A 23699-nucleotide genomic window follows, 5' to 3' on the forward strand; every position below is an offset into this window, starting at 1 on the left:
GTGAGGCAGTGAAGACATGTTGGCCGTTAAGTCAGTCACTTTTCTAAGCAACCCATGCACCCTGCAACGTCTTGAAAGAAGACTATTGATTAATTTATTCACTTTAAATAAGGCATCTCTATTGATCTAACCCATGGCCATGAATATGTAGATAGTACTCTTTAGTTCAGGGATGGGCAACTTTGATGGGGGTGGGGGCCACAAACGATATGAACTCATCATGAGGGGCTGCAGTGGCTCGCGGGTCTGCGTACCCACATCCACACATACAGTCAGAGCCGGCACTAGCCTTTTGGGGAACCTAAGTGAAATTTTGTTGCACCTTGTATATTCTACTATTTTAACCCTCAACAGTAGCCTGAGACCCTGACTGAATACTTCAACTTTGTCATAGGAAATATACAATATCAGGAAATCAATTTAAATGTACATTTGTACAAATGATTCAGTCATGCACCCAACATACAGTAAATGATTCAGTCGATTTCATTGCATAGGGCAATACAGTAGATGAGAGCAGGCTGGTTCAGATTTCACATTTCCATGGCAACAGCTGAGGAGCTGTTAACTACAGAAACACAGCTAATCTTTAAGCCCAGACAGGTGAGAAGGGAGGGAGACGCCTTGGAGAGGGAGGATGGTTAAGTCAGCGTGTTTTTTACCAGCTTTGATTCATCTTCTGTTGAGAAAGAGCTATGCAAGAGATATGCATTTCAAACTCCCTGTATAATCCCTTTCGGGAGGAATTAGTGCCTCTAGGGCATTTCAGACGGTTGTTAGGGGACCTTTTTACTGAAGAATGTGTCTGTTTTTTATGATTGTGTTTTTTTTTTTTCATGTATTGTTGTGTATAATAATATGTAATTATTGTGCATATGAATGTGTAGTTGAATGTGTTTATTGTATTTTGATGTGTATTGTGGTGCTGTACAGGGCTCACCTGGAAAAGAGACCTTGGTCTCAGCACTGACTCCCTGTCAAACTAAAGGTTAAATAAAATAAAATAAAAATATTACAAGCATTCATCTCCAAAATGAAACAAATGTCACAAGGCTGGTTTGGTTTCCCAGTGCCACAGTATGTTATGGAGCATATGACTCCTATCAGTATATTCTGGGTTGGTATATGCTGCGCTACAGTAATGTGACATGCAGCAGCATTTGAAAGATATATGCTGCAGAGACCTGGCAGTGTGGTGCGAGGACAACAACCCCTCCCTCAACGTCAGCAAGACAAAGGAGCTTATCGTGGACTATAGGAAATGGAGGACCGAACACACCCCCATTCACATCGACGGGGCTGTAGTGGAGCGGGTCGAGAGCTTCAAGTTCCTCGGTGTCCATCTATCAGGGTCCAAACACACCAACACAGTCGTGAAGAGGGCAAAACAACACCTCTTCCCCCTCAGGAGGCTGAAAAGATTTGGCATGGGCCCTCAGATCCTCAGAAAGTTCTACAGCTGCACCATTGAGAGCATCTTGACTGGCTGCATCACCGCTTGGTATGGCAACTGTTCGGCATCTGACTGCACTACCCTCTGTAGCACCTTGTGTAGGGCTCAGTTAGGGCTGTGGCGGACATGACATTTTGTCAGCCGGTTATTGTCATGAGACTGCCGGTCTCACGGTAATTGACCGTTAATGAACATAAACACGTTTAGCATCTCTAGGCCTCCACGCATACAAGCCGCTGATGCGTGCCTTTGGAAGATCTACATTTAAAAATGGCTAATCAATAATTTAATATACACCATCACAATGAATCCATTATTTATTTTAGTGAGGTCTAAAGAAACATTATGATATGAAGAAAATGTATTTCAGAAGAACAGAATATGAGTTGGCCTACTGTAGGCCTATGTTATCTGGCTATGCTCCATGCCAAAGGCTTACTATATTTTATATGATTTTATAGTAAGAAAAATATAATTTAACTTAGCTGAATAAAATAGAAAGGATATTTTTCCCATTACAGAGCGAGTGCGCATATGAAGTGGCTACAGTGCATTCGGAAAGTATTCAGACCCCTTCCCTTTTTCCACATTTTGTTCCGTTACAGTCTTATTCTAAAATTGATTAAATTAAAATTGTTCCTCATCAATCTACACACAATACCCCATAATGACAAAGCAAAAAAGTGTCTTAGACATTTTTGAAAATGTATTACAAATTAAAATTGAAATACCTTACTTACATAAGTATTCAGACCCATTGCTATGACACTCAAAATTGAGCTCAGATGCATCCTGTTTCCATTGATCATCCTTGAGATGTTTCTACAACTTGGAGTCCACCTAGTAAATTCAATTGATTGGACATGATTTGGAAAGGCACACACCTGTCTATATAAGGTCCCACAGTTGACAGTGCATGTCAGAGCAAAAACCAAGCCATGAGGTCGAAGGAATTGTCCGTAGAGCCCGAGACACGATTGTGTCGAGGCACAGACCTGGGGAAGGGTACCAAAAAATGTATGCGGTATTGAAGGTCCCCAAGAACACAGTGGCCTCCATCATTCTTAAATGGAAGAAGTTTAGAACCACAAAGACTCTCCCTAGAGCTGTCCGCCCGGCCAAACTGAGCAATCGAGGGAAAAGTGCCTTGGTCAGGGAGGTGACCAAGAACCCGATGGTCACTCTGACAGAGCTCCAGAGTTCCTCTGTGGAGATGGGAGAACCTTCCAGAAGGACAACCATCTCTGCAGCACTCCACCAATCAGGCATTTATGGTAGAGTGGCCAGACGGAAGCCACTCTGCAGTAAAAGGCACATGACAGGCCGCTTGGAGTTTGCTAAAAGGCACCTAAAGGACTCTTAGACCATGAGAAACAAGACTCTCTGGTCTGATGAAACCAAGATTGAACTCTTCGGCCTGAATGCACATCTGGAGGAAACCTGCACCATCCCTACGGTGAAGCATGGTGGCAGTATCATGCTGTGGGGATGTTTATCAGCAGCAGGGAGTGGGAGACTAGTCAGGATCGAGGGAAAGATGAACAGAGCAAAGTACAGAGAGATCCTTGATGAAAACCTGCTCCAGATTGCTCAGGACCTCAGAATGGGGTGAAGGTTCACCTTCCAACAGGACAACAACCCTAAGCACACAGCCAAGACAACGCAGGAGTGGCTTCGGGACAAGTCTCTGAATGTCCTTGAGTGGCCCAGCAAGAGCCCGGACTTGAACCCAATCGAACATCTCTGGAGAGACCTGAAAATAGCTGTACAGCGACGCTCCCCATCCAACCTGACAGAGCTTGAAAGGATCTGCAGAGAAGAATGTGAGATACTCCCCAAATAGAGGTAGCGTCATACCCAAGAAGACTTGAGGCTGTAACTGCTGCCAAAGGTGCTTCAACAAAGTACTGAGTAAAGGGTCTGAATACTTATGTAAATGTGATTTCATTTTTTGCAAAATTTTCTAAAAACCTGTTTTTGCTTTGTCATTATGGGGTATTGTATGTAGATTGATGAGGGGAAAAAAAGATTTAATTAATTTTAGAATAAGGCTGTAACGTATTAAAATGGGTCTGAATACTTTCCGAATGCACTGTATGTTGAGTGTAAAAGTGATCATTTGAAACAGGTCCTATATGCTAGATTTAGAGTTATTTGGCAACTTTAGTTGTGAATTATACAAACCTTAGAATGTCTTAGAAATCAAAACATATATGGGCTGCATGGTGCGACTATAGGCTATTGATGATTCCTTGCCTCAGGCTGTACAACTGTTCTCTCATCAAGTGAACATAATTTTTCACATTTACATTTTAGTAATTTAGCAGACATACTGGCCCCCCGTGGGAATCGAACCCACAACCCTGGCGTTGCAAGCACAATGCTCTACCAACTGAGCTACACGGGGCATCAAGTGACTATTCTCAATTGAATCTTGTCTTTACTAATATGTAACTTTTGTTTCGATTTAGAATGGCCCATTATAAAATGGGCAGGAAGAGGGGCAGGGGAAAAATACATCTGTATGACTCAAATAGCGAATGGAGGCCATGCGCTTTCCCGCCGGTCCATTTTGTAGGCTACTTCAGTTTTATACTGGAACATGTGCTTAATATGAGCAGCTGAGCTCTCGCTGCCCGACAGGTGATATTCCACCCAAACTCTGTATGCCATTGGCCCTCCAACCTTGTTCCTGCTGCTACCCAGTGCTTAATTTAGGAAAACAAGTGAAATCTGTTCGGGAACATCGATAGTAACATGTTTTCGCAACGAAACATTTCACTAAACTGTTGACAGCCCACCTGAGCGCTCGAGAAAGGAATGAAGGAGAGAGAGGAGGAGATGGAAACGCATGGTGGTGAGATATTCTGTATAGCTAAAGGCAGTAATGAGTCACCCAATTAATTATGAAAACATAAAAAAATTCCCTATTACTAGGCTATTCAAAATCAAATACATTTCACTAATTGTAGGCTAACTGTAAACCGCCCTGCACAATCAATAAACCAACAGCATCGCCTAGGGCTATACATTCTCTCCCAGATTCGTGGACAGACATTTTGGAACATAGCATAAGGTAAACAGTCCATCCAATATGCATAATACAGTCCACACTCAAAGACGATTACTAATTTGTTTAATTTCAGAGTAAAGGCTAGACCAATTATCTTAAATCAGTTTTCGTTTTGTTTTTCTCCCATGCGTAATATGCAGTAGGCTATGAATTGTATAATGCCACAATCATACTTTTTATTCAGGGTTGTTGTTGTTTTTTCGGGCTTGGGCTCATAAGCCTATGCATAAGCTCGAACATGTGTATGGGTGTTTTGAATTAAATCATCACCTTAGAAAGCGCTGTCCATTTCATTGTGTTAGGCTTTGAAACAACATCCACAACAACCATGTTTTACACTGTTTCAACCTGCTGTTGAACTTCTTTCTTCAAATTGATCATCACAGTAAGGTGAGTTTTAAAAGTATGATAGGCCTACTGTTTTGATGATAAGTGTTTGATGTGATTTTCGATTGCATTTGCATTGATGTCAGGGAGGTTAAAGGGATAATAGAGCCCTGAATACCAACCAGGCCATTAGGACCTGATGGTAGTTAGCAAGTTGGGTACTACCAAAGCATGTCCAGAGTGCATAAAAGGAGATTACTGTGACTCAACAGTCACGTGGAATTTTACTGCGGTCATGACTCATGACTGCCGATGTGGCGGTAATACGGTCACCGTAACAGCCCTAGGCCCAGTACATCACTGGGTGCGAACTCCCTGCCTTCCAGAACCTTTATACCAGGCGGTGTCAGAGGAAGGCCCTAGAAATTGTCAAAGACTCCAGCCACCCAAGTCATAGACTGTTCTCTCTGCTACCGCACAGCAAACGGTACCGGAGTGCTAAGTCTGGGACCAAAAGGCTCCTGAACAGCTTCTACCCCCAAGCCATAAGTTAACCAAATAGCTACCCGGACTATCTGCATTGACCCTGTTTGCACTAACTATTTTTGAGTATGCACACACACTGGACTCTACCCACACACTCACACATACTTACACTCCAACACACACACACCACTCACTCACACATAACACGTACACACATACTCGTCACATACGCTGCTGCTACTGTCTATCCTGTTGCCTAGTCACTTTACCCCTACCTATATGTACATATCTACCTCAATTTACTCGTACCCCTGCACCTGGTACCCCATGTATATTGCCAACCTATCATTGCTGATTGTGTATTTATTCCAGTGTTTCTACAGTGAACAAAAATATAAACGCAACATGCAACAGCTCATATAAGGAAATCAGTCCATTTAAATAAATTCATTAGGCCCTAATCTATGGATTTCACATGACTGGGAATACAGATATGCATCTGTTGGTCACAGATACCTTTTTTTAAAAGGTAGGGGCGTGGATCAGAAAACCAGTCAGTATCTGGTGTGACCATTTGCCTCATGCAGCGTGACACATCTCCGTCGCATAGAGTTGATCAGGCTGTTGATTGTGGGCTGTGGAATGTTGTCCCACTCCTCTTCAATGGCTGTGCGAAGTTGCTGGATATTGGCGGGAACTGGAACACGCTGTCGTACACGGCGATCCAGAGCATCCCAAACATGCTCAATGGGTGACATGTCTAGTGAGTATGCAGGTCATGGAAGATGATGTGTGACAAAACTGCACATTTTAGAGCGGCCTTTTATTGTCCCCATCACAAGGTGCACCTGTGTACAGATCATGCTGTTTAATCAGCTTCTTGATATGCCACACCTGTCAGGTGGATGGATTATCTTGGCAAAGGAGAAATGCTCAATAACAGGGATGTAAACAAATTTGTGCCCAACATTTTAGAAAAATAAACTTTTTGTGCGTATGGAACATTTCTGGGATCTTTTATTTCAGCTCATGAAACATGGTACCAACACTTTACATGTTGCATTTACATTTTTGTTCAGTATATGTTTTCTATTATTATTATCATTACTATTTTTATTGTATTCTGCATTGCTGGGAAGGGCCTTAAGTAAGCATTTCACTGTTAGCCTACTGTTCTTTACGAAGCATGTGACAATTAAAATGTTATTGATTGATTGATTTGACCTGTCTCTCTGTGTCCCCCTCACTGATCTGAAAGGACAGGCTACCAAGGTGTAAACAATATAACAGTGACTAAGTCAGTCTATAGTCAGGTTTCTGCCATTTTATTCTATCAACTTTCTGATGATCAGTGATGGCATTTTGAAGTATTGATATTTACTCTTTCAATGCACTGTAGGGGGGAAGAGTTTGAAGAGGAGAGGGGTAGATGAATAAGGTAGTTGAGCAATCAATCCAATTTCCTTCTTATATGTTTACGAATGCATGATAAACCGGGCCTATAGGGCCCTTTTCAGTACACGACACACTGACGTCATGCACGGATACGCAGGATTTTTGGATACAGAAAGCAGGAAGTCACCCATCGTCTCTGAGCACCACGAAGAAACATTCATAGGTTGTTGTAACCGGAGCCATTTATTTGGGTTGTCATACAATACACTTGTAATGTTGTTTTCAACAGTCGCTAAGATTATTTTGGTCGTGATCTTTGCAAAATGCCTATTTTGGATGCAGCAGTTGTTAGCTAGAATGCTAACGCTCATTAACATAGGCTGGTAGCAAAGCTAGCCAAAAAGCCATTTTACTGGTTGAAATTGAAGTTTTTTTTAAAGGATAATGCAGTTGATTTGTGATGATGACACAAACATTATATTAAGCAGGACATTCATATGAGTCTTAAAATCCAATTATAATCCAAAAGTAGTGTGACATGCACTCAAAAGCAACCTGTAAATGGAGGCTTTTTTTTGCTGGCGGCGGTCTATGAGAACTCTCCCGTGTCCTGCAACCAAATTGCACGCATCGCAAGTTAAGTGGACAGGCAAGTAACCCCACCTATATAGCAAGAAACAAAGACAGCAACCAGGGGATGCACTTGAGGTAAGTACAGTATATATAAGGGGAAGAGGGGGTCCACACTTACTTGATCTAGGGCTCCAGAGGGTGACTCATGGGGGGGCTGCTGTGGCGGTGTGGCAGGCAGGATACAGGAAAGGGGGCTACGGCGCCATGGCCTCCCCGTCATGTAGCACCATCCCACTGGGGGAGGCGGGAGCGAGCTGGACCTGTGAGTGAGTAAGTGAGAGTGAGAGTGAGAGTGAGAGTGAGAGTGAGAGTGAGAGTGAGAGAGAGAGAGAGAGAGAGAGAGAGAGAGAGAGAGAGAGAGAGAGAGAGAGAGAGAGAGAGAGAGAGAGAGAGAGAGAGAGAGAGAGAGAGAGAGAGAGAGAGAGAGAGAGAGAAGAGAGACTTGAGTGTTTACTGGAGGGCAATCTGGGACATTAAAATGTACATTTAAGCAGATCAGTTCATTATAAACAGGGCAAATGAGAAGCTATATCAATTTAAACACCATTAGAATGTTGTTCAGACTTATTACAGCTTGTGTGTCAAAAGATGTTTGGTTCAACTCAATACTATGCAATTAGGCCTACTAAATTACAACGTAACAACTTAATATAACGTTGTTACTAGAGTAACAGAGTGTAACAGAAACTTTATGATACATCTGAGAACTATGGCTTCAAATCGATCTCTAAAGTCCAACACTCGCGAGACGGCGCTGTCGAGCATGATGAAACATAATTGAGTAAGCAAACACTGAGTCGAGAGCGCAGAGGATGGGCCCCACAAGTACACAGGCCAGTAAATAGCGCATAATGTGGTGGAGGGAGCAGAGGATGGGTCCCGCAAGCGCAGAGACAGCAGGGGACGCGCAAATTAAACTTGAGCTGCAAGTGTGACTTTGAGCGAGCAGAACATCATTACTGCACGCAAAATATTAATTAGAGAGCAGAGATTTTGTTTGTTGAGATACTTACTACATGTCAAGACTTAGAAGTTATTGCGCTCTCACAAATACACAGCATCCCCACACGTATTTCTCCTCACTGTCACGTCTTTCCCCGCTCCCCCTTTGCGGCGCTCGACATCGCAGGGCTACTAACAGCCGGTCCTGGCAACCCACATTGCGAACACCTGGCAACCATCATTGCGCACACCTGCACCCCATCGTTAAGCACACCTGGACTTTATCACCACCCTGATAACTCTCCCTTCTTTTTTTTTTTTTACATTTTAGTCATTTAGCAGACGCTCTTATTCAGAGCGACTTACAGTTAGTGAGTGCATACATTTTTCATACTTCATATAGCCCTCAGTCATCAGGCAGTATTGGTTTAGGTTACGTTCAGTACGCTTCTCCTGTTTTGTATTATCTTCAGGATTATTATTAAACTCACCTTCTGCACCGGTTTTCTGACTCCCTGCATGTACGTTACAGAATACGGCCTCATCAAAAATGGAAGCAGCAGAAGATAAGGACATCTCCCAGACGGTCGACGAACAAGGACACCTAATCCGCCAACACCACGATCAGCTGGCGCAACTCTGGATGAGGGCTACGGCCATCTGGGAGAGGGGAGAGGAAGAGCTGGGTTCCTACGAGACGTTAATGGCTCTGTTCAGGGCGGTCTTCGACCATTCACCGGAGAGCAGAGAGGGAGGTGAGCGACTACTCAAACTCCGGCAGGGTGCCCAGACCGCTGCGGAGTACGCCCTCACCTTCCGGATCGTGGCAGCCTCCAGCGGATGGAATGAGCCGGTGCTCCACACCCCATTCCGAAGAGGACTGCGCGAGGAGGTCCAGACGGAGTTGTCGTGCTGAGACGACAACCTTTCCCTGGCCACACACATCGCGATGGCCATCCGTCTGGACAACCTTCTTCGGGAGCGCCAGAGCTCCCCTCACCCTCCTCCTTTGGCCTTCCTGGGGCAGAGCCTGGACCCATGGAGACAGAGGTCACACACCTCCCCGCGGCAGAGAGCGACGTCGCCGGAGACAGCTGGGGCTAGCTAGTTAAGTTAACAAGGGGTTAGTAGAGAAGGACTTGGAAGACCAGCATGACTGGGAGGGAGTGGCGGAGGAGGCTCATCCCAACCCGAAGTCCACTGGGGCAGAGGGACGGCCCGTGATCATCCGTCTCCCAGGGTAGGCGTGAGTATTCCTTCATCATCGTTTCTCCACCAAACCATTCCTGATTCCCATTTCACTGGCTGGCTGTCCCTTAGGTGTTGTCTCTACAGCTCTAGTGGACTCTGGTGCCGCAGGGAATTTTATCGACCAGGCCCTCGTCTCCTCCCTGAACATCACCGCGTACCTGCTCTCCTCTCCTTTTCTGGTCCAAGCCCTGGATAAACAACCATTGGGATCCGGCACTATCACAGCACCACTCACCCTCACTGTGGGACCCATGCACCAAGAAAGCCTTCCCTTCCTCATCATCACTGCTCCTGTACACAAAGTCATCCTCGGCCTCCCGTGGCTCCAACATCATGACCTCCTGGTCGAGGATGAAAATCACCGCCTGGGTACCCGGCTGTCGGAAGACCTGCTTTCCCTTACCTTGTGGTTCTACATCGGTTTAGTCCTGTGAGTGTCCTCCAGCCCATCATTCCGTCCTCCCATATCGTTGGCCCCGTGTTTTGGGACGTAGATGTGGACATCCGCCAGGCTCTGGAGCGGGAACCTGCGCCTGCTACCTGCCCTCCTGAGTGCATCTACGTCCCCACGGACGTGAGGGATCGGCTGTTGATCTGGGCACACACATCCCTCGCCACTGGACACCCAGGTATCACCCGCACTATTCAATCCATCTCCGCAAAATACTGGTGGCCCACCTTGGCACAGGATGTTGCCTGCTATGTCAATTCATGCTCCGTATGTGTCCAAACAAAATCTCCCCGGCACGCTCCAGCAGGGAATAGGGAAATTCCTCCCCCTTCCCGTACCTCAGCAGCCTTGGTCCCATCTGTCCATAGATTTCGTTACTGATCTCCCTCCGTCTGATGGTTTCACCACTATTATGGTTGTTGTGGCCGTTTTATCCCTCTCTCTGGTCTCCCTACCGCTCTCCAGGTCGCTGAGGCACTGTTCCAGCAGGTCTTCCGGCACTACGGCCCTCCGGAGGACATAGTCTCCGACCGTGGCCCCCAATTCACGTCACGGGTATGGAGAGCCTTCATGGAGAACTTGGGGGTCACGTTCAGCATCCCATCCGGGTACCGGCCTCAGTCTAACTGGCAGGTGGAGAGGACCAGGACCGGCAGGGGGAGTGGGCCCGGTTCCTTCACTGGGAGGAATATGCCCAGAACTCACTTCGTAACTCCTCCACTGGGTTGCTCCCTTCCAGTGCATCCTGGGATTTCAGCCTGCCCTGGCTCCGTGGACTCCGAGCCAGACCGAGGCCCCTGCAGTGGATGAGTGGTTCCAGCGCGTAGAGGACGTGAGGCTCCAGCACGGCGTCTGTCATCAGAAGGATCAGGTGGACCATCACCGCAGTCCATCTTGTTGATCGCAGATGGCTCTCCGCCAGGAACCTCCAGCTCCACCTGCCCTGCCGGAAGCTGAGGGGCCCTTCAAGGTCCTCCGGAGGGTCACGAGGTAACATATCGATTACAGCTCCCCACTAATCCCCACTGGATCTCACCCTCTTTCCATGTTTCCCTCCTCAGGCCAGTGGTTCCTTGTCCCCTGGCTGATGCCGTCCCCCACGACACCCCTCCGCCTCCCATTGACATCGAGGGAAGCACCGCCTATGCCGTCAGATCCCTCCTGGACTCCCGACGTCGCGGCTCCAGTACCTGGTGGACTGGGAGGGGTACGGTCCAGAGGAGCAGTGTTGGGTTCCGTGGATTTCATTCTAGATCCAACATCATCCGAGATTTCCACATTCGCCGTCCGGACCGGCCCCCTAGCCGGCGGCCCCCTGGCCAGCGCACACCTGCTCCCCATCGTTAAGCACACCTGGACTTCATCACCACCCTGATTACTCAGTAAGCCTCAGTCTGCACCGGTTTCCTGACTCCCTGCATATACGTTACACTCACACAAAAACATCTTGCTCTCCCAACTGCAATCTTTTACTATCATTTAATTACAGGTGAAAATTCTAGCCAATGAACATAGCCTGTAGCATTCTACTGAAATGCAATGCGTTCAGTAGAGAAACTAACCAACCAACTAGCTAATCAACTATGATTTCAATATTGAAGTAGGTAGTTATTTGGTCTTCTGTTATTAAAGCAGGCTATTGATTAGGCAAGGTAGGTTAGTGTCAGCTACCAAACTAGCTAGCTAGTTACTTTGCAAGCTAGCTAACGTTTAACCACATTTAAAAGTTACCAGTATCTTTGGGTCAACCAAGAGCATTGGAGCTAGCTAGCTAAGTTAACGAGGGGTTAGTAGAGAAGGACTTGGAAGACGGGCATGACTGGGAGGGAATGGCAGAGGAGGCAGATGCAGAGTGAGAACAGACAGTGAAGGCCTTCACTGGGGAAAAGGCCCTAAATAGACAATATTGTGGGTGAAAACACGCTTAGGTGATTAAATGTCACTTCCTTATGTTATAAAATACATATTACCAAGACAAATATGATTATTCATGTTCTGAATTGTTCATAGGGGTCTTTCTCTAAAATATCATTAACATTATATCCAAAACTTGGATTTCGTAACCTAATACATCCAATAATAAGCACCGAGCTCTGTTGACATAGCGGTGCAGTTTTCGCATAACAACTTTTGAGGATTTTACATTTTGTGGTCGTCATCTTCAGTTGTTTCTGCCGGTTGAAAAAAGCAAAATTAGCATGACACGAGCTGAATTACATGTAAAAGGCTTTGAAAAGAAAAAGCTTGGAATACGCTCAGTGCGCCGTTGACATTTCACAGATCCGCTTATTAATATGAAAAGCGTGTGCTAAAATATGAAAATACTACATGTCATGTCTCAAAATCGATATCCTTTTTACCTCTATATTCAAATCAAATTTGATTTGTCACATGCGCCGAATATAACTGGTGTAGACGTTACCGTGAAATGCTTACTTACAAGCCCTTAACCAACAATGCAGTTTTAAGAAAATAGAATTTAGAAAATATTTACTAAATAAACTAAAGTTTTAAAACAGTAACAATAAAATAACGAGGCTATATACAGGGGGTAGCGGTACTGAGTCAATGTGCGGGGCTACAGGTTAGTCGAGGTAATTGAGGTAATTTGTACATGTAGGTAGGGGTAAAGTGACTATGCATAGATAATAAACAGCGAGTAGCAGCAGTGTAAAAACAAAGGGGCTGTGTCAATGCAAATAGTCAGAGTGGCCATTTCATTAACTGTTCAGCAGTCTTATGGCTTGGGGGTAGAAGCTGTAAAGGAACCTTTTGGACCTAGACTTGGCGCTCCAGTACCGCTTGCCGTGCGGTAGCAGAGAGAACAGTCTACGACTTGGGTGACTGGAGTCTGACAATTTTTAGGGTCTTCCTCTGACACCGCCTAGTATGGAGGTCCTGGATGGCAGGAAGCTTGGCCCCAGTGATTGTTTTATGTCCTTCAGATTCGAGAAGAAAGATGACGAGTTCAACAGGAAAGTGAGCCTGTCAGGTAGCCAGTAGCCTTAATTGTTGCACAGAATCCAACCTAGCTGACGAGATGCAATTTTCCTGTTTATTTTAACCAATTTTTTTATTTGGCCTCCATTGATTTAGTCACCCTAATTCTGGGCATCCTACAAGGGTAAACACTAATCACGTTTGAACGGATTACGATAGAGACATAGGGTTTGGATCATTGGTTTTCTTAGAAGAGTATCTACACAATTAACATGTTATTTTACCCATTGGTCAAAAGATGCATTTTTGATTGGACACCCTAGAGACAGTCTATTTGAAATACAGATTTGATTACATTTACTCTGGCAATAAAAGAGAATGACCTCTAACCATCTCTCTCTCTCCATCCTTCTCTCCATGCAGGCCCACTTTCACTATGTGGTGGGGAAGTTGTTTTCTGCTTAGCTGACAAAGATAGGAGATACAGGAGTACCTTGGCTCTCCACAATGCTCAGCACTCTGGGGACTTCCTGCAGGTAACCATGACTTCTATCAATCACCCCCGTAACTGAATCATTAGCGGTACTGAAGAGTTCCTCTAATTGCTTTGATGCTGTATGTAGACATTGTTATTAGGACATTTGTCACGTAGAGAAGATGACAACTGCTGTCTATTGGTTAGAAAGGTGGTTCTATACAGAGGATGGTTCTTTATTGAATGTGTAAAAGTAGGTTAAGTAAGGGATGAAGTGAAAACCTATAGGAGGATTGCTCTCCACAAAAGAGGTTTGGGCATGAAATGACAGCAGGCTGTTCAATTCTGAGCCATACTGACTAACGAGTGGTGTTGACTGGTACAGCTTAGCTCAGTTCAGTCCCACAGTATATTATCACTTATTTGGCTAAATTATTATCCATAGTTGCCTCTTTTGATACAGCAGCAGTCTTTAAATGGACTGTTACCTTGAATGCAACACTAAGATGTTGAAAACATTTCAACTCCAATTGAACTCTATCTATGACATTTTCTGACACCATATTTGTACACTCCCTCTCATCTCAGTTGTTCTCAGGAGTTGGGTCAGTGTGTATGTAGAGAACATACACTGAGTGTACAAAACATTAAGGACACCTTCCTAATATTGAATTAGGAAGGTCCCCCCCCCCCCGCGTGGTATTTACATATTTGCAGAAATCCATTCAGGTGTATTTTGTGGCTTTTGGCGAATGCTTTTTAATGATCTAAAGTTGTGCTGATGCTACTGCCTGTAAACACAGTTCAAAGTAGGCAGGTTTCCATTAACCCAGGTTTATTCAACAAAATAAATGTTGCAAAAAACCTCTTTGCGACGTGTAATGGAAATGGCAGGTATAGGAGACATTTTCTAAAGATCGCAAAAAGTATTTTTCTTTAGTCTAACTTTCTTTATTGCGACAAATGTGTGTTTTTCGAATAAATGATGATTGGCGAATACTTTTGAAGGTATGCGGGGCACGTGATGTCATCAAGTAACTATAAGTTCCACTCTGCATTTAATTCTAAATGCCTACTGTTTGCAAAATACATTTTTTCAACTATAAAATTAATGTTTCTTTGCAGAACAAGGATTGTCCTGACTTTCAAGAATTGCTTCACCTTGCTTTTCTGATTGGCTGGCAAGTTTCACCAATTATTTACAGGAGTGCAAGTTTCACCATGGCACGGACTAGCCTAGGCAGCCGATAGTGCATGTCCATGGAAGCTAGATCCGTGGCGATACATTGGCACATGAGAATTATTAGAATATGGCAAATATTAGTCAATTATTGCATTCTATCCATGTTGGCTTTCGCGGGTTACCTGAGACATGAAACAGTAAGGCGGGGGGGGGGGGGGGGAATACAGGCTGTCGCCAATTTATTAATGGGTAACGAATATTCACTACATTATCCACTACATTTTTATTCGACACTGTAGGTTTTTGCGAAAAAGTGTTTCTCGATAAAAACAGCTGAAGGTAATTACATCACACCCCAAAAAAATATTGCAAAAAGCTACAGCGTCAAATAAAAATGTAGTGGATAATGTAGTGAATATTCGTGAGCTAGCATAATCAGGCGAGACACAGCTGAACGCATGCATGTTTCCCTTAAAGTAATAAATCGCGAGATTCAACATGGCCCAGCCTAGGAGATTTTGGTGCGATATATGAATATTCATGAGCTGTGGTTTAGAACGAGCTGTATGATTGGCCGAACCTAGGCTGGGCCATACTGAAGCTCGCGATTTATTACTTTATGAGAAACATGCTTGCGTTCAGCTGTTTCTCGCCTGATTATGCTAGCTCACGCAGTAGGAATTCCACAAGGCCCAATGTTGAAGTGTTATGAATGGATCACATTCTCTTAGGTAACGGTCCCTTTTTAATATGATTTCCTACTTTTACTTTGAAGTTATCAAATTTGATGCAGGCCTTTTACCTATAGCTAGCTAATGCAAGACAGCTTGCTAACTAACTAATTAGCTAGTATCATGAACTGCACTGTTCTGCTCTGTTAGTCTAAAGTTAATTTAGGCTAGTTTAAAGTGAATTTACATGCTATTTAGCTAACTCAAGACAGTGTTTGTTTACTAGCCCAAGAATGTACTGTTAAAGAAATGTAGGTGAGCCTACAGCTTTAACCTCTTAAGGACCGGACCCTTTTTTTTAAATTTTTTTAATTCGCCTAAAATGACATACCCAAATCTAACTGCCTGTAGCTCAGGACCTGAAGCAAGGATATGCATATTCTTGATACCATTTGAAAGGAAACACTTTGAAGTTTGTGGAAATGTGAAATGATTGTAGGATAATATAACACATTAGATCTGGTAAAAGATAATACAAAAAAAAAAAACATGCGTGTTCCATCACCTTTGAAATGCAAGAGAAAGGCCACAATATCATACTTCAGTTTAGGCACAATTTAGATTTTGGCCACTAGATTGCAGCAGTGTGTGTGCAAAGTTTCAGATTGATCCAGTGAAGCGTTGCAATACTGGAATATTTTGTATCAAGTCTGCCCAAATGTGCCAAATTGTGTCAATTGATACATTTTCAAGTACATAACTATAGAGAACACACAAAAATGATATGGTAATACAAAATGTAAGTTTACACACTCCCAGGAATGTCATACATGATGGATCCTTAGCTTATACACTAACTTTCACACATCTAGATGGCCGGGCGGGGTGGGTGTGGAGCCAGAGACAGCAGGGGTTCAAACTGTAGAACCCAGTACCTACATTTGAATATAAAAATCAATTTGATCAAACAAAACTATGCTACATTCTATCTCTGGGACCCTTAGGATGACAAATGAGAGCAAGATTACTGAATGTGAGTACATTATTTACCTTCAGAGGTGAATGTATCAAACCAGTTGCCGTTTTTTGTTGTTGTGCACGCTCCTCAAACAAAAGCATTGTATTTTTTCACTGTAACAGCTACTGTAAATTGGACAGTGCAGTTAGATTAACAAGAATTTAAACTTTCTGCCCATATAAAACATGTCTATGTCCTGGAAAGTTTGCTGTTACTTACAACAGTCATGCTAATCACATTAGCTCAACCATCCTGTATACGGGACACCGATACCGTAGAGGTTAACTTCCAAGGACTTTATATGTTTATTAGGAGGTAAAGTGGCTACTATTCTGGCGTCCTCTTTCCGTTACACACAGGTGTTCGGAGACACTATAGCTAATTAAAACAGGTGGTTGCCTCTGTCATCCGTAAATGAGCGCTGTAATGTAGGGAATATGGCCATGTGAGAACCCTAACGTTATAAAAGGTGTATTGATTATATGAAAGTAAACTTCCAAAGGTTTCCAAAACCTTATTGCAAGCAAAGATGATTAATCTGCATTAATGCATCAACTGAGAACCAAAGAGGAAGCCCTCTTTGGTGAACGAGAGCTAACCTAAGTGACAATAAGAAGAACATTAGTTTTTACAAAAATATGCAGAACAGCAACTAGAAAAGTACATTACCTAAAGAAGTATTTATAAAGTATATATTTCGACTGATGTCTGATCGCTTTTAAATGGGCATTGATGTATTGAGGATAGTGATAAGGATTTCAAAGAGGTTAACGTTAGTTTGCAGTGCATCTCTGTCTTGTGCTCCTGTTACAGATGGTTCTGGCTCAATTGTCTTCAGAAACTGAGGAACATCACTGACTTTGTAAGTCACATGGTCAAGCAAATGTTATTGCAGTACAGAAATTCACTTGTTCTTCATCAACACTACTGTGTACTAACCTTTGTGTGCCCTCCTTTACATGAAAGTACTCGTTTTTAAATAGATTGCACAGTCCAATTATTGCTTCATTCAAGGACGTATATTGAAATAAGTTATTTTCTCACAATCACTCTCTATAACACTCTCACACATACACAAAGCAAGGACATTTCGAGTCAAGAAACAGCAAGGACAATTCAGCAGAAAAATATCTCAAATAAGTTAAGAAATGTCATGATTGTGTCCCGAAGTTGAACGTTTTATTGATCCCCTCTTCACTCTCTGGAAGTCATCCTTGCCGTTGTCAGCAACCCGTGACAACAGAATGCCCCCCGAGCGAGTTGGTAGTCACAGAGTGACTGATCGATTGATTGCTTTGGAGTTTATCATTAATTTGTATTAACGTGGAAGTAACAGTGATATTTGCATCCCAGAAACATTTAGGGATGGACATTTGAAATTTTCTGACTGTTCAAGTACTAGCATGATTTCCTTTCCGAGTACTGCAATAGAAAAATATATTTTTAGAACACAAGGCCCGCACTGGAAAGAAAATGTGGGCATTTATCTTTACGCCAACAGATTGCAACAATGCCTAATTTATCATAACCATTACAGATAACAAATCCTAATTGCTAAATTGCCCCATATATTCTCAGTCAATAAAAAAGCAAGTGCCATTTAAGATTAATTTATTGAAACCGTAATACCAACTGGTTATATTATATTGTGGAACACAATCTTCAAATAGGCAGTAACCTCAGCAGTGGTGCTTGTTTGTAGAAGCCTATGGCTATGCAATGGCATAGCCTTATGTTTGTTAATTATTTCCCAAGCCCTTATCACAGTCAAGACTCACCTATTTTATAGTTTAAAAAATAATAATGTAATACAACAGAATAAAATAACAGAATATTTTTCCAAATGAAAAAAGTTGCCAGTGCAAAGTGATGTGCATCTCATACCTGACGTTAGCGCAGGTAAATGGCTGGTACCGACAACAGGTTGCACTCGCCTACATATGGTTCAGCCAATCACACAGCGTGTTCTTAACCACAGCTCATGAATATTCATATCTAGCCCCAAAATCTCCTAGGAATAACAAATTTGTCTACTTCTTATCTGTTTGACATCATGCACCCAAGAACACTCAACCAATCACACGACACAACACTGGACTGGCCAAGGCAGACATTTGTTAGTTTGTCCATCACTACAGTGAAAGTGACCAATTTAAGGTTTCTAAGCCCACCCCCCATCAGCCTGAAATCCAATAGAGAAAAAAGAGAAATTGAAACCCAAAGGTGCTAAGACTTGAGAGAGAGTAACAAGAGAAATTGAGAGCGAAAACTTGACAAAGACATTACTATTGTTGCTGAACAATTTAATGCTTAAAAAGAAATAAAACATCCACGTTTGAACCACGTTTCCTTGCTTACGGTTCTTTGTTTTATTTAGACATTTTTCTTTTTGATCTGCAACAATGATGGCTTGCTTGCCCAAAGTTACACTTGCAAGCTCTCAAGTTTAATTTGCATGCCCCCCCACTGGCCTGTCCACTCGCGGGACAGATCCTCTGCTCTCTCGACCAAATTTTGGCGCTCTCAAATGGCCTGTGCGGCATTCATCCTCTGCTCGCTAGACCAATTTCTCTGTTCTCAACTCAGTGTTTGCTTGCTCAATGACGTTTCATATTGCTCAACAGCGCCATCTTGCGCATGCTCGACTTTATAGATCAATTTGATGCTATAGAGATCCGCGATAGGCGAAACAGCGCCACTGGCTGCCACAGGCGCATTTGTTATTGTTTTTGTTTTGAGGAAATGAGCATCCAGCATCGTGGTAAAAAATAAAATCTTAGTAAATACTCTGCTGTTCTATCGTGTGTGCAATTCTGTGCAATGATGTCTGAGGGAACAAATCCGTGTTCGTTGTTTGAAGTCTTTGTTGTTGGAATATCGCAAACGGATGTGGCAGTTTCACTGCTATGGATTCCAGCTTTAAACCAAAGGATGAATGTGGTAGATAGAATGATGTGTCAGACTGACGGTGCTTGTCATTGTAAATGAATGGCATAATGTCTGACAAGAGGTTGGGAAGGATACTAGGAAGGAAATGTATCTATATGTGAATATGGAGGACCATTCACTAAGGACAGCATCATCAATAGGACACCTCCATAGATTGAGGAGGGTTTGTTTGTGTGAAAGAGAGAATATGAACTCAGTTGTTGCCATAAAAAGTCAATGACACCGAGGGGGCTAGCGAGCCAGGGTGAGATAATTCCTTTGTGCTGCTTCCAAACCAGTTTTTCCTTGAGATTTATAGCCTGTCAAGTGCACCCAGGCACTTAAGGTATTGGCAAAACAATTTGAGTGCTTGAGTAACCACGCCTTAGTGACCTGCATTTCTGCAGAACAGAGCCAGGTGTAGGGCTCTAGGTGAAATCGAGATCAGGTTAAGTTACTAGAATATCTCTAATTGGAGGTGAGAAATAGTGGCAAATAATTGATGTTATATTTTGAATTCTTAACTCTCAAAATAGGCTCAACTCGCTTTTTGGTGCTAATATGTCTTCCTTATAATCACCATCAACCCCAAATGATTAGAAATGTATTTCATACACAGAGAGAGCGCTGTCCAATATGCTTTATTACGAGCTGCTATGACCTCTTTCTTGATTTATAGTCGCTGGACCAAATCCAAAGAGGCATGAGGTTATAGAAAACTAAATTCAATTTATTATAAAGTTAATCTAAGGACACATGTTTCTGTAAACTTATAGTTCTTGCATAAAACTTATGGTTGAACTTTAGACACGACTATGACACAACCCAGATGGGTCAGTCGCAGGTTATTTCAGGATTAAGTGCATGCTAAACTAATTAATCGTAGTTTGTTCATCTCATATAAATGATTTCTCTCTTGACCAATCTCTTCTTGTCAAACCTATCCAAGGCAGCCTATTCCAACGAACACACTAGTTTTACAGTCACCTTTAGAGTAAAAAGAATCTACATAAATGGTGATTAATGTGTAGACCTAGGCCTATGTAGTCCATATGGTATGGGGTGGGGGCAATAACTCCTTTAACCTCAGCCTGGGGTGACAGTTATAGGGGGAAACTCTCTGAGAAATCAGCGACCAAAAATATCCAACAGGTACAGAGAACACAAGACAGGCACTGTTATGCGATAGCAGCCAATAGCCTAAAGCGCATCCCTCCATTATGAGGAAATAGTATATAACTGACAGGCCATACATTGATCCCCATCTGGGGAGCTGAACAAAAACCAACAAGACTTATCTCAACAAATAGGCTAAAAGATGCTCTATTAGAATAGAAGTGAACCTATAGGAGTGACAACACATCCACTACTAAACAGTCCCCAGCCACAGCAGTCATGATGCAGCAGGCAGCTAACACTGACTGATGTTCCTCTCACACTGAACCTGTTACAACATCCTGTACTTTAAACTTTGGGGTTGAGATTTTCACTACCGTTTCACAAATCTGTTAAAATGACTCCTGAGGGCACGGATCCAGTCAGCAGATGCTACTGTAGTAGTTTTCCCTCTTCACCACAACAAGTTGAAGTGAGGGCCACGGGAGTCAGTCACACTGCCTGCCTGCCAAAGCAGCTCCCTCCCACAGCTCAGTCCCACTGTACAAACTGTTGTCTCAGTTCTCTTCCTAGTGTGCCCCGATAAGAAATGGGACACTGGGATCTGGTTCCTCAGCTCGCTCTGTGCCACAACTCTCTCTTCCTTCATTCTCTCTCTCGCTCCCTATATTTCTTTCCCTACCCCCACAAATTCACAGTCTGCTGCACAAGCTTTCTTTCCAGGGAGAGGAGAATGTAGGTCAGCTCTCTGACGGCTGGGGAGGCACAGCTGATCTCCCCACTCCGTTCCATTTGCAGCAGCGGAAGTGTGTGTGTGCCTCACGCCGAAACAGGGCGAGAGTTGAGGGACACAGCACAGCACAACACACACAAATCTGATCCCCCTCCCAAGGGTTTGGATCATACATTAAAAAATATTAATGCAAAATCAATGGTACCATTTGATCATAAAGGCTATTACATTCCTCATTATACATTCACTGGATATTGTCATTCACAATATGAATCCTTTTTCTAAATGCACACCTGAAATCCTTAGCCTACTGCAGGTGCCTCGGGTTAAAAAACAAATTCCTCACTAAGCATGTGAAAAGGAATGCTTTAAACATGACAACACTTAAAAGGTTGTTGAGAATGGTTGTGCTTACATTTTATTCAAATCTTAAAAGATCTGGTATGACTTAGCTCCCCCCACGTCAGCATACTGTTGTATCAAATGCTCCTACAAGTCAAAATAATGTCACAAAAATGTATACATTAATTAAAGGGGGAAGGGGATACCTAGTCAGTTTCACAACTGAATGCATTCAACCGAAATGTGTCTCCCGCATTTAACCCAAGCCCTCTGAATCAAAGAGGCGGGGGGGCTGCCTTAATGGACGTCCACATCATCGGCAGATTTGTCCACCTTGCCAGCTCGGGGATTCGAACAAGAAACCTTTCGGTTACTCTAACCATGACCATCTTCCTGCTCTTTGTGACACAGGAAAACACAATAACTATGCGTCCAACAGTCATATCTCCCTCTCCTGATGAACGCTCAAATCAAGGCCATATAAATGTATCTGCTACTATATTGGAATGTTGCAGGTAACACAAGGTTGTGGATTCTTGCTCCATATTGTTCATTGCACAAACCCACCCACCATCCTAATTCTTCCAGTGTGATACATTTCTTACTTTCCCTTAGCATGCAGAAAGAAAATCAGAGAGGGGAGAAGAAACGGTCTTAACATGTAATAAAGTTGGGCAAACTGGTTGTCAAATATGAACTTTTTGTTCCGGAGCTTGATAGTTGTGCAACAGCCAATAGCAAATAAAAATGCTTGTGAAGTGATTACTAACTTTGACCTGCATTGCTGAGGCCCGATTACATTCACTTCTGTCTTTGAGGTCTAGGCTAGTAGCCTATAGTTTACACACAATACACTTTTTGCTAGGCCTAGTCTACTTGCACTGCACTTACAACCAAAAATGCACATAAAGAAACCTGAATTGAAATGGATTCTTAAATCCTCCCCCACAAAGCTAATAACAATTCAATAAAGTACAACGCTGTAAAGTGCAATAAAAGACAGTCTACAACTTTAAGGTTAACATGACTACTGGTACTTGACCTAAACGAAAGCCTCACTCACTGGTGGTGCGGCCAAAGCAAGGCCCATTCCAATCACGCCATTGGTGCAAACCTATCAATCAATTTACCGTCGTCATAAATGTAGCCCTAATTGTTTACCTAGCTAGACCTATAAAAATATTCCCAATTCAACTGGCACAGGTGGTTTGCAGAACAATTGAACTTTCCAGCGTGGTCCTGAACAAGATACTATACCATTTTGATTAAGTTTTACTAATGAAAACAATGAATTGCATCAAAGACTCATTGTATGGATAGAATATAGCAGTCTTGCAAACAAGAGGCATGTGCTCTACTAAATAATGAGTGATTGCCAAAATTCACACATCCACTAGGTCAAGGAGGATGTAAATGCCTTGATCAAAAGAATTGAAGCGAATTTTTAGTAGCTCAAACAAGTCAACTTGTTTGTTATCTCACAATTTAGCATGTTATATCAAATGCATTGCTCTAATTGAATGTGATACTGATTGGCTGGCAACTTGTCCACGTTTTATCCTCCGTTACTAATTACTAGCTGGCTAGCTCGCCATCAGCGGCTAAATATGGTTTAGTCCAAACTATTTGGCTGCAATTCTGCAGGGTGTTGTGCTTAGTTAGCTTGCTAACTTACCTGTTTATCAGTCCCCTTATCAGTTGATTGGTGACTCTCTTCTGTATTTATTCGATTTCAATGCAATCTAGCTATCGGAGTTGTCACGTTAGATGCGCAATTACTATGCATTAGGTGGCTAATTCAGATGTAAACATTTGTCAGTCGCTAAAGCCGTGAGCTAGCCAACTAGCTTTTTGGCTAGTTCGGTTGCCTTGCTTTTCGGATCCGCCGCTCCGTGAATCAGTCTCTTCCACACGCTATGGATAATGTGATCTGGCGCTGTAGTTTGACACTAGCAAGGGAAAAGTTGTTGGTGGTGGCTAAACGTCAGCTAATGTTGACAAAAAAATCTGCGATAAAAAAAAATCACACTTTTGAAACTAGCGAGATTAGCAATGCTAGCTAATTCAAAGCCAGTTTCAAAATCAATTCGATGTGTTCAGCTATACTCCATCTCTCCTTAAAAAATCAAGTTATTCCGAAATCCAATTTGCGTTTGTTTTGAAGTTGTCATTCACGGTTTACTAATATTTTAATTGTCGCGTTGGTCTCTATACTCCGCCATTTTCAACCTATCGCTAAACAAACAGTTTAGCTCATGCACGTACAATGCTCGTTCACGAGC

The 23699-nt window shown here is 43.0% G+C and overlaps 1 protein-coding gene across 1 annotated transcript in view; it reads right to left on the reverse strand.

The window, feature by feature from the left end:
* LOC311108193 (nuclear receptor coactivator 1-like) overlaps nt 1-23699 on the reverse strand; it is an 86543-nt gene extending 62844 nt beyond the window's left edge. The window contains exons 1-2 of the mRNA XM_084150813.1: nt 23093-23699; nt 7486-7627 (exon numbers count right to left, since the gene is read on the reverse strand). The gene's annotated coding sequence lies outside the window, so the exon portion shown is untranslated. The remainder of the gene's footprint in view (nt 1-7485; nt 7628-23092) is intronic.

The sequence above is a fragment of the Coregonus lavaretus genome, assembly GCF_964263955.1.
Source record: "Coregonus lavaretus genome assembly, chromosome: 33".
NCBI lineage: Eukaryota > Metazoa > Chordata > Actinopteri > Salmoniformes > Salmonidae > Coregonus > Coregonus lavaretus.